The 13580-nt window shown below is 40.5% G+C and overlaps 1 protein-coding gene across 3 annotated transcripts in view; it reads right to left on the bottom strand.

Moving 5' to 3' along the window:
• TTC29 (tetratricopeptide repeat domain 29) overlaps positions 1-13580 on the bottom strand; it is a 268610-nt gene that overhangs the window by 125887 nt on the left and 129143 nt on the right. The window lies entirely within an intron of this gene.

Raw genomic sequence — 13580 nt, 5'->3', positions numbered from 1 at the left:
TCTATAAAACATTTTTTGTTGATTAAAAATTCATACCGGTTTGGTTTATTTCTATCTATAGTGTAACTTGTTTCACACCATCTCTTTAAGCCATGATAGGGAGGTCTTATTTTTGTAAAAGCAATTCTTTTCTTGCACAATTCCAAATCTTCCAATTTATATAACTTAGGTGTGAATAAATAATTGAATGGTTTATGCATTATTTTAAAATATAGAACTATTATCTAAGGTAAAATAAGGCAGATTGTAATATTCTACAACGATAGCTTAACTATCACTTTTATTTCTATAAATAGCTGTTTTAAAAGCATGAATGTAGATGCCAGGCGATTTCTAAATCTATCATTTTATTAGATGCATATCTCATAGTTTGTGCACATATATAGAATACACTAAAAATATTTCTTGCGAATGTACTTCATTACCAACAATCTCTTCAATAATCAAAAGATTACAGCTGCCATAGCTAAACATACGATCTTAATTTAATTTAACATTGACATCATCTGCATGGTATAATGTCCCTCTTTCCATTTTTTCTTCTCTTTCAACGGTCAGGAGAAAAAAATACATGAAATAAAATCGCCATTCTTTCTTCTTCCTTCGTTGTCACTTGACCCAACCTATTACACACATGAAGACACAGGAAATCTCCAAAGACCTCTATGGAAATCCTTTTTGCACATTTCCTAAGAATTAGTGAAAGTCCTTTGACAGCCTTTGGGAGAGTGATTTGGGGGGAGGGAGGATGTAAATATACCCTATGTGCCGCTGCCTAAATTAGGCAGCAGAGAAGGTTTACATCTTAGAGGCAGGGTTTATGTTCATCTCTACTTTCTATTGAGAAATCATTTCAATGAGGCCATTGTGATACTTCAGAACACTTGGGTTTTGTGTAGTTTGCAAGTGACTACTTGACAACAGGCAGATGTATATATACACACACACACACACTGATCCAGGGTTTTAATTTCTGCTAACTTGCAAAGTTCAAAATGTTGATCATTTTTAAGCCTCTTAATAAGCCTTGCGTAAATCCGAAATTTTTTTTCAATCTGTTTTGCATAACTGACAACAACACCTAGATTGAATCTGCTATGACTCGATATAGACCTTTCTGAAGTAAGTGGTAGGACCCCTAAATTTTTGTTTACAAAGTTATTTATGAGCACTTATTGAATCTAAACATCAAAATATTTAGAAAGAGACTTTATAGAGTCTTTCTTTGGGCTCATATATTTAATATGACATTGTAGAATTATAAAGTAATGATGGGATATTATTACCTTGTGGTAAAAAATTCATTTTTAAAAGATATTTTAAGAAAATACTGTTACTGTGTCCCAGGCACTATGTTAGACTCTAGGAAATTTTAAGTAGACGAGAACATGTTGGTAACCCCCAAAGCATTTATGATCCAGTAGTACAGACTTGGGACTGATGCAGCTATGTGAATTAGCAATGGACAAAGATAGGTTTCTCCAGAGCTTAAACTACATCACTATCACATGTTCCTGGCTACTGTGACCCTGAAGCATATGGCAACACCCAGAGGTGCCCAATTTTATCTGAGAGGTGTGATTCTTTAGCTCATGGGTAGGAGGGTACGTGACTAAGAAATTACAGGTAGACCCTCAGTGTTGATGGCTCCTTCTCACAGTCATATGCCATCTGCCTGGGAGGAGCTGGGGAAGAAAGCTGCTCAGTCTAGGCCTTTAGCTTTGGCCTTGGACTTGACTTTATCATTGCTTCCTCATGGAGACAGATGTGGTCTACTGGGATGAACACTAACCTTAGAATAAGAAAACTTCATACCTCTTCCATGCTCAGCACATTTGGATCAGTAAAGTTCTTTGATTTTGACCTCCTCATACGTAGGGAAAACAAACAAACAAATCTACCTTTGAGAGTTGCTGTGAAGCTATCATGAATTAACGTAACATGCTCTGTGAACCTTAGGAAAAGAATTTGGGGGGAATCTGTTAACCAGTCAGTAGGGAAGTGCCACACTGGTGGGAGTTTCTCTTCTCAAAGAAAGGTGACCAATTTTATTTGGGGCATAAAAGAGCTGGATATGTCCTTAAACAATTTATTGGGGCTGGCAGGTGGCATACTGGTTAAGGCATTGGATTGCCACATGGATGACCACGGTTCTAATCCAGAACCTGGAGACTTGAACCTCATACCAGGTGCATGTGGTTGGATGCCCAAAATCCTGAGAGGAGAATGGAGGAGAAGGGATTGTGGAGTACCCATCCCCCCCGGGTGTGATTTCTCATTTTCTAGCTCTCTGTGTCTGTCTCTCTCTGGCAAGCACACATGCCCTTTAGTAAATATCTCCCTTAAAAAAAAAGGTGTACCTAAAAACAGGAAGTATTTAGACAGTAAGAAGAATATATAGCCATCCTTTAGTATTCTCTGGGGATTGGTTCCAGGATGACATCTTGTGGATACCAAAAATCAAGGATGCTCAAATCCTTTATATCAAATGGCACAGCATTTGCATATACCCTATGTACCTCCTATATACTTTAAATCTAGATTGCTTGTAATGCCTAATACTACAGAAATGCAATGTAAATAGTTCCCAGCATATTGTGTAGTGAATAATGATATGAAAAACAAGTCAGAACATGTCAGTATGGATACAGTCATTGGAGACCTAACTGCATAGTACATGCCTACAACATGAAATGTTTTTTTTTTTGTTTGTAAGAGGTTTTTTGCTACAGGGCACATGTGCTCTCCTGAAAGACAGAAAGAGACAGAAAGCAAGAAATCACCCACTCCAGGGGGGATGGCCATGCCGCAACCCCTTCTCCTCCATTCTCCTCGGGATCTTGGGCACGTGCGTACACACGCACCCACGTGAGTTTAAGCCACCGGGTCCAGGACTTGAACCATGGTCGACTACATGGGAGTTCAGTGACATAGTCATTATGCTAACTGCTGGTCCCCAACAACATGAAATGTCTTTATCTGTGTTGACTGACGTGTAGATGGAACCCACTGGCACAGAACACCAATTGTCAATATTTATTGGTCAAAGAATGACACGAAATCCCTATTATGGACCTTAGAAGAGCTGGTGTCACTCAGAGACAAAGCTGCTGTTTCTCAGGAATGTGAGCGCTAGTGGGGGAGAGACATGGGGTGAAATCCCAAGGAGACTGCAAGGCAAAAACCCATAGACAGGTGTACTGTGTAGTTCAAGGTAAGGGGAATATGAAGGTCTTCATTAAAATAAAAGGAAAAAAACCATAAAAGCAAGTGGAAAAATAATGTGAGATGACAAATTTGGTAGAAGACAAAGATAGTTTACACTTTCTAAAGTAAGTCAGGCATAATCTACAAATTACCAAATGTAAATATACATATATATACACACACACACACTGGAGAGACAGAGAGACAGAAAGCAAGAAATCACCCCCAGGGGGATGGCCATGCTGTAATCCTTGCTCCTTCATTCTCCTCTCAGAATCTTGGGCATGCACACACACGCACCTGGCATGAGATTTAGGCTGCTGGGTCCCGGACTTGAACCGCAGTCAACTATGTGGGAGTTCAGTGATATAACCATTACACCATCTGCTGGTTCCCAAATTAACAAATATTAACCCATTTGAATTGTTAGATGAAGAGTAGAACCTGGTTTTACAAAGAATACCTCGAGTGAGAAAGTACAACATAGAAATCTGAGGGACCCACCGTGCTTGACTGACTAACTCTGTGGCATGCAATGTGTTGACAACAAATACAGGAACTTGGTGGTTGAAATCTATCATGGCGAATTAGCAATGAATGAGAGTACAGAATATCCAGGTGTGAAGTATTTTGATTCATTAAAAACTCCTACAGGGACCAGCAGTTAGTGTAATGGCTGTGTCTCTGGACTCCCATGTAGCTGACCGCGTTTCAAGTCCCAGATCTGGTGGCTTGAACTCACGCTGGGTGCATGTACATGCATGCCCAAGATCCCAAGAGGAGAATGGAGGAGAAGGGTTTGCAGCGTGGCCACCCCTCTTGGGGGGGTGGGTGATTTCTCACTTTCTATCTCTCTGTCTTTCTGGTGAGCGCACGCCCTTATAACAAAACATCTCTCAAAAATTAAAAAAAAAAAACTTGTACATTTTAAAAGTTTATTGACAGTGAACTTAATTGACCTTTGTCAGAAGACAGAAGAAAGCACTGATATAGCATGATCCTATGTAAATTATGTGCATGGTGACAGGGTTACCAAAGTTGCAAAAGGCAATTCATAGACCTGATGAAAACAGAGAGGTACATGGCCACTCCATCCAATTGCTCCAACAATTTCAGCAAACAGTGGAGAAGGAGCTTTGAAAAGCTTCCTATTTCACTTGTCTTCAAAAACAACAGATCTTGGGAACCAGCAGTTAGCGTAATGGCTATGTCGCTGGACTCCCACGTAGTCAACCGCGGTTCGTGTCCCGGATCCGGTGGCTTAAAACTCACGCCGGGCACGTGTGCGTGCGTGCCCAAGATCCCGAGAGGAGAATGGAGGAGAAGGGATTGCGGCGTGACCATCCCCCCCTGGGGGGTGATTTCTCGCTTTCTGTCTCTGTGTCTCTCTCTGTCTGTCTGGCTAGCGCACGCGCCCTACAGTGAAAATCTCTCCAAAAAAAAAAAAATGTTAAAACAAACAAACAAAAAAACAACAGATCTTCTTACCAAAATGAAACTGAGATACTTGGGAAAAAATTTCAAATAAAATCCAAGTTCCTAAATTGAGGTAATTGCTATTGGTCATTTTAAAACAAAACTATTGGGTCATCGGAAAAATCATGACGCATTTTTTGCATAGAAAATCCCAGAAAAATAAGTCATGACTTTTCCAACAATGCAATAGTAGAATGCTTAGTATGAATGTGAAGATCTGCAGGGTTAGCTGGTTGTGTGGAGGTTAATGCAGCAGAATCTGACATGGCTGAATTCATGGTTCAATTTCTGGACATGGCAGCTTGGAAACTAAACAAACAAAAACAAAAATCACCAGGAGAGTATGTGTGCATGCCCCAAATCCCGAGAGAATGGAGAAGGAACAACTTAGAAATGGCAGTCCCCTCTCGGTGGGGGAGAAGGGGGTGATCTCTCATTTTCACCTTCTCTCTCTTTCTGGCAAGCAAATATGCCCCATAGCAAAAATGAAAATAAATAAACAAACAAATAAAAAAGATTGCAAAAAATAATGCTGGTATATGCTACAATTTTTTTGAAGGATTGTTTGCCGTAAAATCAAATTTTGAGATCCTTTATTTCTTTTACTGCAAGAGCCTTCAAGGAAATACTGAATTTAAGTTGAACCACCTGTCAACAAAGCGAATGGGATATCTAACTCTGTCTATTAATCTAACAAGAACAAATTTTATGCCTGAGCTTTGGCACATTTAAGGAGACACACGGGAAGCCCTTATTAGGTCTAATAATATCAAGCACCTAGTTGTTTACTTTCCCTTTCATGCTTAAGACTATCAGTCATGAGGGTACCTTGGAGCAGGAGAAAATGAACTATCTGGTATTGATCCTGCCTTCCCTCACTTTCCTATTCCTTACCCCACTTCAATCCATCTTTTATATGCACTTTACTTTAGACAACATTGAGAAGGAAAAAAAAAAATCCATGCACAGTCCTACATTCACTTGCATGATCAAAATTTACTTAATTTTTTTTTGTAGAGTTTTTTTGCTATAGGGCATGTGTGCTTGCCAGAGAGAGAGAGAGCGAGACAGTGAGAGGGAAAATGAGAAATCCTCCCCCGGGTGAATGGCCATGCTGCAATTCCTTCTCCTTCATTCTCCTCCTGTGATCTTGGACGTGCATGTACATGTGCCTAGCATGCTCTTCAAGCCACTGGGTCTAGGACTAGAACCACAGTCAGCCATGTGGGAGGCCAGTGATGTAACCACTAAGCTATCTGCTGGCCCCTCAAAACCTACTTTAAACCGTTATGATGACCATCACTGCAGAGCTAACTTTCCCAAATTAGATGGTACTGTCATTCCAACTCACCAGCCACCCAAACATTAAAAGCAAATTACTGTATCCATTCATTTGTTTTAAAAACTGTTAAAGATAATTGTAGAGTTCTACATAATTGTAAGAAATAATACAGAAATTATATAATCAACTTTCCTAATGTTAACTTCTTACATAACTACAGTGCAATAGCATAACCAGGAGACTGATGTTGATACAATCCACTAGCATTAGTCATATTTCATCAGTTTTACATGCATTCCTAATTGTGTGTGTGTGTGTGTGTGTGTGTGTGATTCAGTTCTGTGCTGTGTGTGTGTGTGTTATTAAGTTTTATGCAAATTTGTCATATGTATATATTCATGTAACCCCTAGCACAATCAAGATACAGGAAAATCTCATCACCACAAAGATTCTTCATGCTATCCTTTCCCAGTTCATTATTTGTTAGCTGCTTACAAAAGAAAGAAGAAAATGATAGTGGAAAATATTTTTTCTCTTTTTGTTGGGCGAGAGGTCTGCCTTGGGATAAATTCTGAAATAATTTGACACCTGCCTTCTACCCTTTTAGTTTACTTCCTGTAGCTTGGGTGTTTGTATTTCCCTAGGGAAATTTCCTCAGCTAAGTGACAGAAGAAAAGTAGTTGATTAAACTAATTCATCCTTAGGCATGAATGACTCAAAGATCCCTCTCCAAGAGGAAGTTGCAGCTTGCAAAAGATGTCTGTTAGCCCCCAATAATTTTTTGTGAGTGATGTTTTATTCAGTCTAGCAAAATGAAATGAAACCATTCAGGTAGTGGGTAGCTGGATAATTTGGGGCAAAGACTATTTAAGAAAAAAAAAAAAAGGGTGTGTGTGTGGGGTCAGTCCTGTCTTGAACTCTGACCTTATGATATGCTCTCTTAAGCATGTAATGGTTTTTATAATGCTTTTTCCTTTGGTCTATTTCTGTACCTTTGGGTTTTCTTAAAACTAAACATACCTTTCCATAACATTCTTTATCATGGCACCATGAAAGAGATGAAGAAGAGTAAGAAGTGAAGGTCCAGTGGCAGGTGTGATACCTGTACAGGTAGCCATGAGCCATTTTCATTCTTGTTATCACTCTCTTCATAATGCCAAGCTTCAGAACCAGGGTATTATGCAAAGAACTCTTCCATTACATTCCATCAAATGTGAGTGCTAGATATAAAATGATATCCCAGCTCTCAGAGACCTTACTATCTAACCAAATAAGAATTTTATAAGGGTCAGCTCAAGAGAAACCAGAACCCACACGGCGACCATGGTTTTCTAGCTAAAGGGCACGTGTGCTTGCCAGAGAGAGAGAGAGAGAGCGAGACAGTGAGAGGGAAAATGAGAAATCCTCCCCCAGGGGAATGGCCATGCCGCAATCCCTTCTCCTTCATTCTCCTCCTGTGATCTTGAACATGCATGTACATGTGCCTAGCATGCTCTTCAAGCCACTGGGTCTGGGACGGGAACACACCCACGTGTGCCTGGCATAGGTTTTAAGCCATGGGGTCTGGGACTTGAACTGTGTCCAGTAATGTAACTATCATACTATCTGCTGGTTCCAGGGGAAACAATTTTTAATGAAGTTAATAAATGAGTCAATTTCACACAGTCATAAGAACGATGATGAAAATAACAGCCAGGAGACTCTTCATATAAGAAGAGAAACTCAATGTGCATCTTAAAGGAATAATGAGAGTTGGTCAGTAGTGAGGAAGACAGCTTGAGCAAGTGTTTGGAGATAAGAATGAATGAATGATGGGACCAACAGTAGGCGTAATGGTTATGTCCATCGCTGGACTCCCATATAGTGGACTGCGGTTCGAGTCCCAGGCTCAGTGGCTTAAACTCAATGTCGGGCATGTGTGCGTGCGTGCCCAAGATCCTGAGAGGAGGGTGGTGGAGAGGGGATTGCGGCATGGCCATCCCCCCGGGGGGTGATTTCTTGCTGTCTTTCTGGTGAGCACAAAAACCTCTCAAAAAAAAAAATGAATGAATGATACAATGAGGAAAATGAAAAGCTTTAACAGAATAGATGCAACAATGCCCAATAAAAAAGTTTTCCTTAAAGTTCACACATAGAATGTTTTGCCTAGCAAAGTGGACTAAATAATTGATGATATTGAGGGATAAACTCCCAAACTGCAATTTATCTCTTTGATAACAAGAATAATTTGATTATTGCTGGAAAAGTAAGGTAGATCATTCATTTCTAGCCATTTATTCTACATGAACATATAGTTCCTCTTCATGAGTTTTGTTTTTAATTCATAGTTTTTGTCTTTCTACTTTCTAGGCAGCTCAATGTATTTGGCTAAAATATGCCACATTCAAGATGGTAAAGTTGGCTGCTTTGTCTCCCATTATTCCAGGTTTTCCAAATTGTATGCAGAGCTGTTCCTGTGCCTAGGCAAAGGAGAGGAGGTACTTTTCTCTCTCCTCCTGGCATAGCGCTGAGCATACTCAGCTCAAACTAGAACCACCCAATCATACAGGACTGTGATAGGAAGTTTAAACAGCCCTCTGTGTTCTGTTGTTTTGTTTGAGAGTTTTTGCTATAGGGTGCATACACTCACCAGAAAGACAGAGACAGAGACAGAAAGTGAGAAATCATCCTCCAGGGGGGATGGCCCCACCACAAGGCCTTCTCCTCCATTCTCCTCTTGGGATCTTGGGCATGCACATGCACACGTGCCTGGCGTGAGTTTAAGCTGAGTCTGGGACCCGAACTGCAGTCGACTACATGGGAGTCCAGCGAAATAGCCATTATGCCAACTGCTGGTCCCACAGCCCTCTGTGTTCTGACTGGTGACTCTGACTACCATGGTTTCTGTGAGAAGATAACCCCTAGAAACCACAATATAGAATAAGTTGTAGAATCTAACCCACTGCAATAGAAATGTTGTACTTCTACTTGTTCTTGCCATCTCCCTTCCACTGCTCTTTCTTTCTTGGTTAATTCAGTATTATGTCAGTAGAGACTACTATTCAGAGGGCTAGACCAGGCTTTGAAGGCACCTTATGGAATAATTAATCAAACCTCCCTCTGGGTGCTCGACTACTTCTCCAAATATCATAAACTGTTGAGTCTGGCAGGCCTACTACTCAGCTGAGTGACATGTGTCAAGTGACTTAATCACTCTGAACCTACTTCCTTAGGTGTTAAATGGAAATGAATAAAGCCTAGCTTGAAGGGATGCTCTAAGGTTCCAATAAGATGAGTTATTTGAAAGTATTTATGAAGGATTTGAATGAAGGAACTGCTTAATCTCCCCTAGTGCTTATTTAACCTAGTAGTACTCAAGTGGAGTTATTTGGCCTGTGCCAGCGGGTATTTGGGAATGTCTGGAGACATTTTAGGTTGTCATAATTGGGGAAGAATGCTACTAGCATCTAGTGGGTCAAAACTGGGGAAGCTGTCAAATATCCTACAACGCACACCGTTGTTCCCTGTCCCCTCCAAATGATCCACCCTGAAAGATGAATAGCACAGCTGCTGAGAAACCCTGATCTGGCCTTCACTTGAGTAATTTTCAAGATTATAAATTACTCCCTTGTGAGGCTAGCCACCCAGTCGCTAAAGAATTACCTGGGGAAACTACCGGCTATGTTGAGGGGACATCTGTAACTCCTGCCTGCTAACCAAGACTGCGCTTTGTGGGTCAAGGTAAGTCCATCCCTCCTCATGTGACCATCCTTGCAATATTGAAAGAATGGCTCCTCCCAAACTTATGGAGTCACATAGCACGCTCTCAAATAAGTAAAAGGAAACCTCTGCAGTTTAGCCACGTTAAGAACGTTTTATTTCTGGTATTGTCCACATGTCTAAGAGTGTTAGAAGAGTTAAAACAAGCCTACTTGGACCAAAAATTGTAAAACCATAAAGAGCATCCAACAGATTTGTTCGGAAACAAGAAGTTATGAATCTGGGACAAGGAGGTGGCAGAGTGGTTAAGTGCTGAACTCTCCCATGGACGACTGCAGTGTGAGTCCCAGATCCAGCAGCTAGAAACTCACACTGGGCACATGTGCGTGCATGCCCCAAATCCTGAGAGGACAATGGACAAGGGATTGCATCAGGGCCATCTCCCCTGGTGGGGATGGTTTCTCACTTTCTCTCTGTCAAGCGCACATTCCCTATTGCAAAAATCTCCTAAGAAGAACAAGAAGTTATGAATCCACTGCACATTTTTAAAAAACCCGTGTCTTCCTTGCCCACCATATAAAGGTATATTTTGTTATACAGCCCCTACACAAACCCCAAATTGTGCCATTCCATAAAAAGTTCAGTGCTGTTCTCAATGCAGGACATTACGTTGAAGAAAAAAAAAAGAGCAATGATACAGATTTATACTTGGGCAGTAAGAAGCACAGAGGGAAAAAAAAAATCAAGTTTACCATCTTGAGCTTGAAATCATTGTCAAATCTTATTGGAAATACATTTATTCTGATTTCTGGCAATCTAACCCCCTTTAGCCATTTCACAGTTGGTGAGCAGAAAAGATGTTTCTGCCTCATTTACAGTGTCTGAACATGATTCAGACAATCAACTGCAACATTAGTCAAAGAAATCAGTGGCTAATGATTTCTGACAAGCACTGCAGTAACAGGCTGAGGACCAGACAGGGCAGCTACAAAACTTGGGGTTATTTTACCGGAGCCAGCAGTAGGCACTGGTGGAAGACGACAAAAATGGGAGTAAACACAGCCAGTCTCACATCATTTAAAGGCTCTTACATACTTTCCCAAAAGGCATGATATCTGACATGCAATAAATACAGCAATTCTTTTGCACGAGTGTGTTAATGTTGCATGAACACGGAGGACAATCGCATGTGGATTGTCCTTTAATAATAACGAAGTCAAATATTTTGCATATTCTGCTGAATCTATACTGTGAAGTTGAAAGAAGTCTAGCCCTACTATCATTAGTGGTATTGATCATTTGGAGTATGTGCTATTTCTTCCTGAAATCCGTGACTCATCATTTAAACTATCTGCCACACACTGACAGCTCACATTGCCCAGCACTTAACATGGAGGCTGAACAGTCTAGGGCAGAAAAGAAAGGACTGAGTGTTGAAAGACATGAATTCTACCTGCTTCAGGTTAAGCCCTGTGCGTGGAGAACTGGATCCCGCATGGGGAACTGTGGTTCAAATCCTGGTTCCAGTAACTTAAAAACATGCAGAGTGGGCCAGCAGGTGGTACAGTGGTTAAGGCACTCACTCACAAATGACTGACCATGGTTCAAGTCCTGGATCCAGTGGCTTGAAACTCATGCCAGGCACATGTGTGTGCATGCCCAAAATCCTGAGAGCAGAATGGAGAAGGGATTGCGGCATGACCATCACCCCTGGGGGGTGATTTCTTGCTGTCTCTCTGTGTCTCTCCAGCAAGTGCACACATCCTATATCAAAAAACTTCTCTCTCAAAAAAAATGCAGAGCTTGCATGCATGTGTGTGTGTCCAAAACCTTGACAAGATGGAGAAATGGAGAAAGAAGGATTGTGGTGTGAGCAGGCCTTGTTGAGGGGAGTGTTTTCTTACTCTCCGTGGTAATACATGTCCCCTGGCAATGAAAATTTAAAAAGACATGAGTTCTTGTTTCTGTTCTGAGTTTATGTGTGACCTCAGACAAGAAACTTGCTTACTTTGGGTTTCAGTTTCCTAATCTGCAAGACTAGGGGGTTGGATCAAATGGTCTAGAATTCTCTCCTTTCCAAAAATATGATTTTGATCTTAAGACTTTACATTGATATATCTAGTAATTTTTTAATAATTATATTTAGATAGAGCCTTGCTATGCATAATCCTCTGCCTCAGCCTCCCAAGTGGCTGGGACTACAGGTGCCAGGATTTTTAGAATGGGCGGGGAATTGAACTCAGACTCCCATGTGATCTCAGGTTGGCAGTAGCATTTCTACAGCAAGTGTTACTGTGGGTGGGCCTATTTAGTAATTTATGATATGCCCTAACCATTTTCCATTATTTATCTTTAGCTTAAAAGTTTTGATCAATTTATTTTATGTTTCATTAAACAATTTTTTGGGAAACAAAAGAATAAATCATTTTATTTCACTGAAATTGTATTTCCATATATCCTTTACATTTAATAAGTGTTGCATACTCTTAAAGAGCTGTTTGTAGGGTATGTGTGCTCACCAGAGAGTGACAAAGAGAGGAAGTGAGAAAGCACCTCCTAGAAGGGATGGCCACAGTACAATCCTTCTTCAGTCTCCTTGGTGACTTTGGGCACGTACATGTGCTTGGTGTGTTTTTCAAGCTACTGGAGTTTACACTGTATTTTCAAAAGCCATAAGCAGGTGGCTAGGTGATTAAAGCACTGGACTGCCACATGGCCGGCCTCAGTTTGAGTCCTGGACCTGATGGCTTACTTTTGCTCTCTGTCTCTCTCAGGTCAAATTAATAATAATAGTAATCATTATGATAATGAATCAATTTTTTAAAAAACCAATAAGCATAGATATATATCTCAGAAAATTTATAAGAAACTTCTCTCTCTACATATTATTATACACATGACTCTCAAACCTCAAAATAATGACATTGAAAATCCACATCCAGTTACAAATTAGTTTTCTTCAGAGTTAAATCGGAACATACAGCTCAAAACTGCCATTTCCTAAAGTGGTCAATATAGTTTTGTATTATATTAATGAGAGATGTATTCATGAAGAATTTTTATTCTAATTTCCAATTGTTACATCTTATAGTATAAATTAGAAAGCATGAAAATATTTGTCCTGTACAGCCCAATCATAGCGTGAGTTATCTTTACAGCTCTTAATACAAAACAAAACAAAACAACTTCTCTGCTAGTACCTTCCTTCTCAGGAAATCCATTGAAGGTTTTGTCTTACATGTGGCCAGGAAGCCCTTCACCATAGGGCAGGCACTTTGTCCAGGAATCTGTGGGGTGGGCCTGGTACAGAAAGGTCTGCTCAGTGGAAGATCACAGTGCTTATTTAGTTCAATCATGTCCTCCTGGCAAGTTCAGACCAGCTGAGCAGTTAGCAAAGGCAGAAACAAGAGTGTTCAAGCATGGATGACACCAAGTGAGTAACTAAATCATGTCTATAGAGTGAATCAGCTGACTGCTGCTGCTGAGGGGGTGATAAGACTCACCCCCTTCACCCCCTCTTCCATGGGTCTCCCAGTTCTCCAGCATCTATCAGCCTCACTGAAGCCAACTCTCTGCTATTCCTGGGGATTCATAAGGTTATGGTCTCTTTCATGGCTACAGAAACCCTACAATCAACTTTACTTGAGGGGATTGTAATGACTCTCTTGAACCTAAGGAATAACACCCAGAAGTACTAAAAGATAAAATGGTGGTCCGGAGTTAATGTGTTAAGTAAATAACATCAAGCCTTTCCCCCTGCTATTTTTTTTTAAAGAATTATTTTATTTAACTTTATTTATTATTATCATTGTTACTTTCCAGTTTGATCAGAGAGAGACAGAGAGAGAGAGAGAGGAAGTGAGAAAGCAAGCCACCAGGTCCGAGACTTGAACCAATGGTCGGCCATGTGGGAATC

This window comes from Tupaia chinensis, unplaced genomic scaffold, assembly GCF_000334495.1.
Source record: "Tupaia chinensis unplaced genomic scaffold, TupChi_1.0 Scaffold000098_3, whole genome shotgun sequence".
Classification (NCBI taxonomy): domain Eukaryota; kingdom Metazoa; phylum Chordata; class Mammalia; order Scandentia; family Tupaiidae; genus Tupaia; species Tupaia belangeri.
The sequence above is the reverse complement of the archived record's forward strand: the minus strand, read 5'-3'. Positions and strand labels throughout refer to the sequence as shown.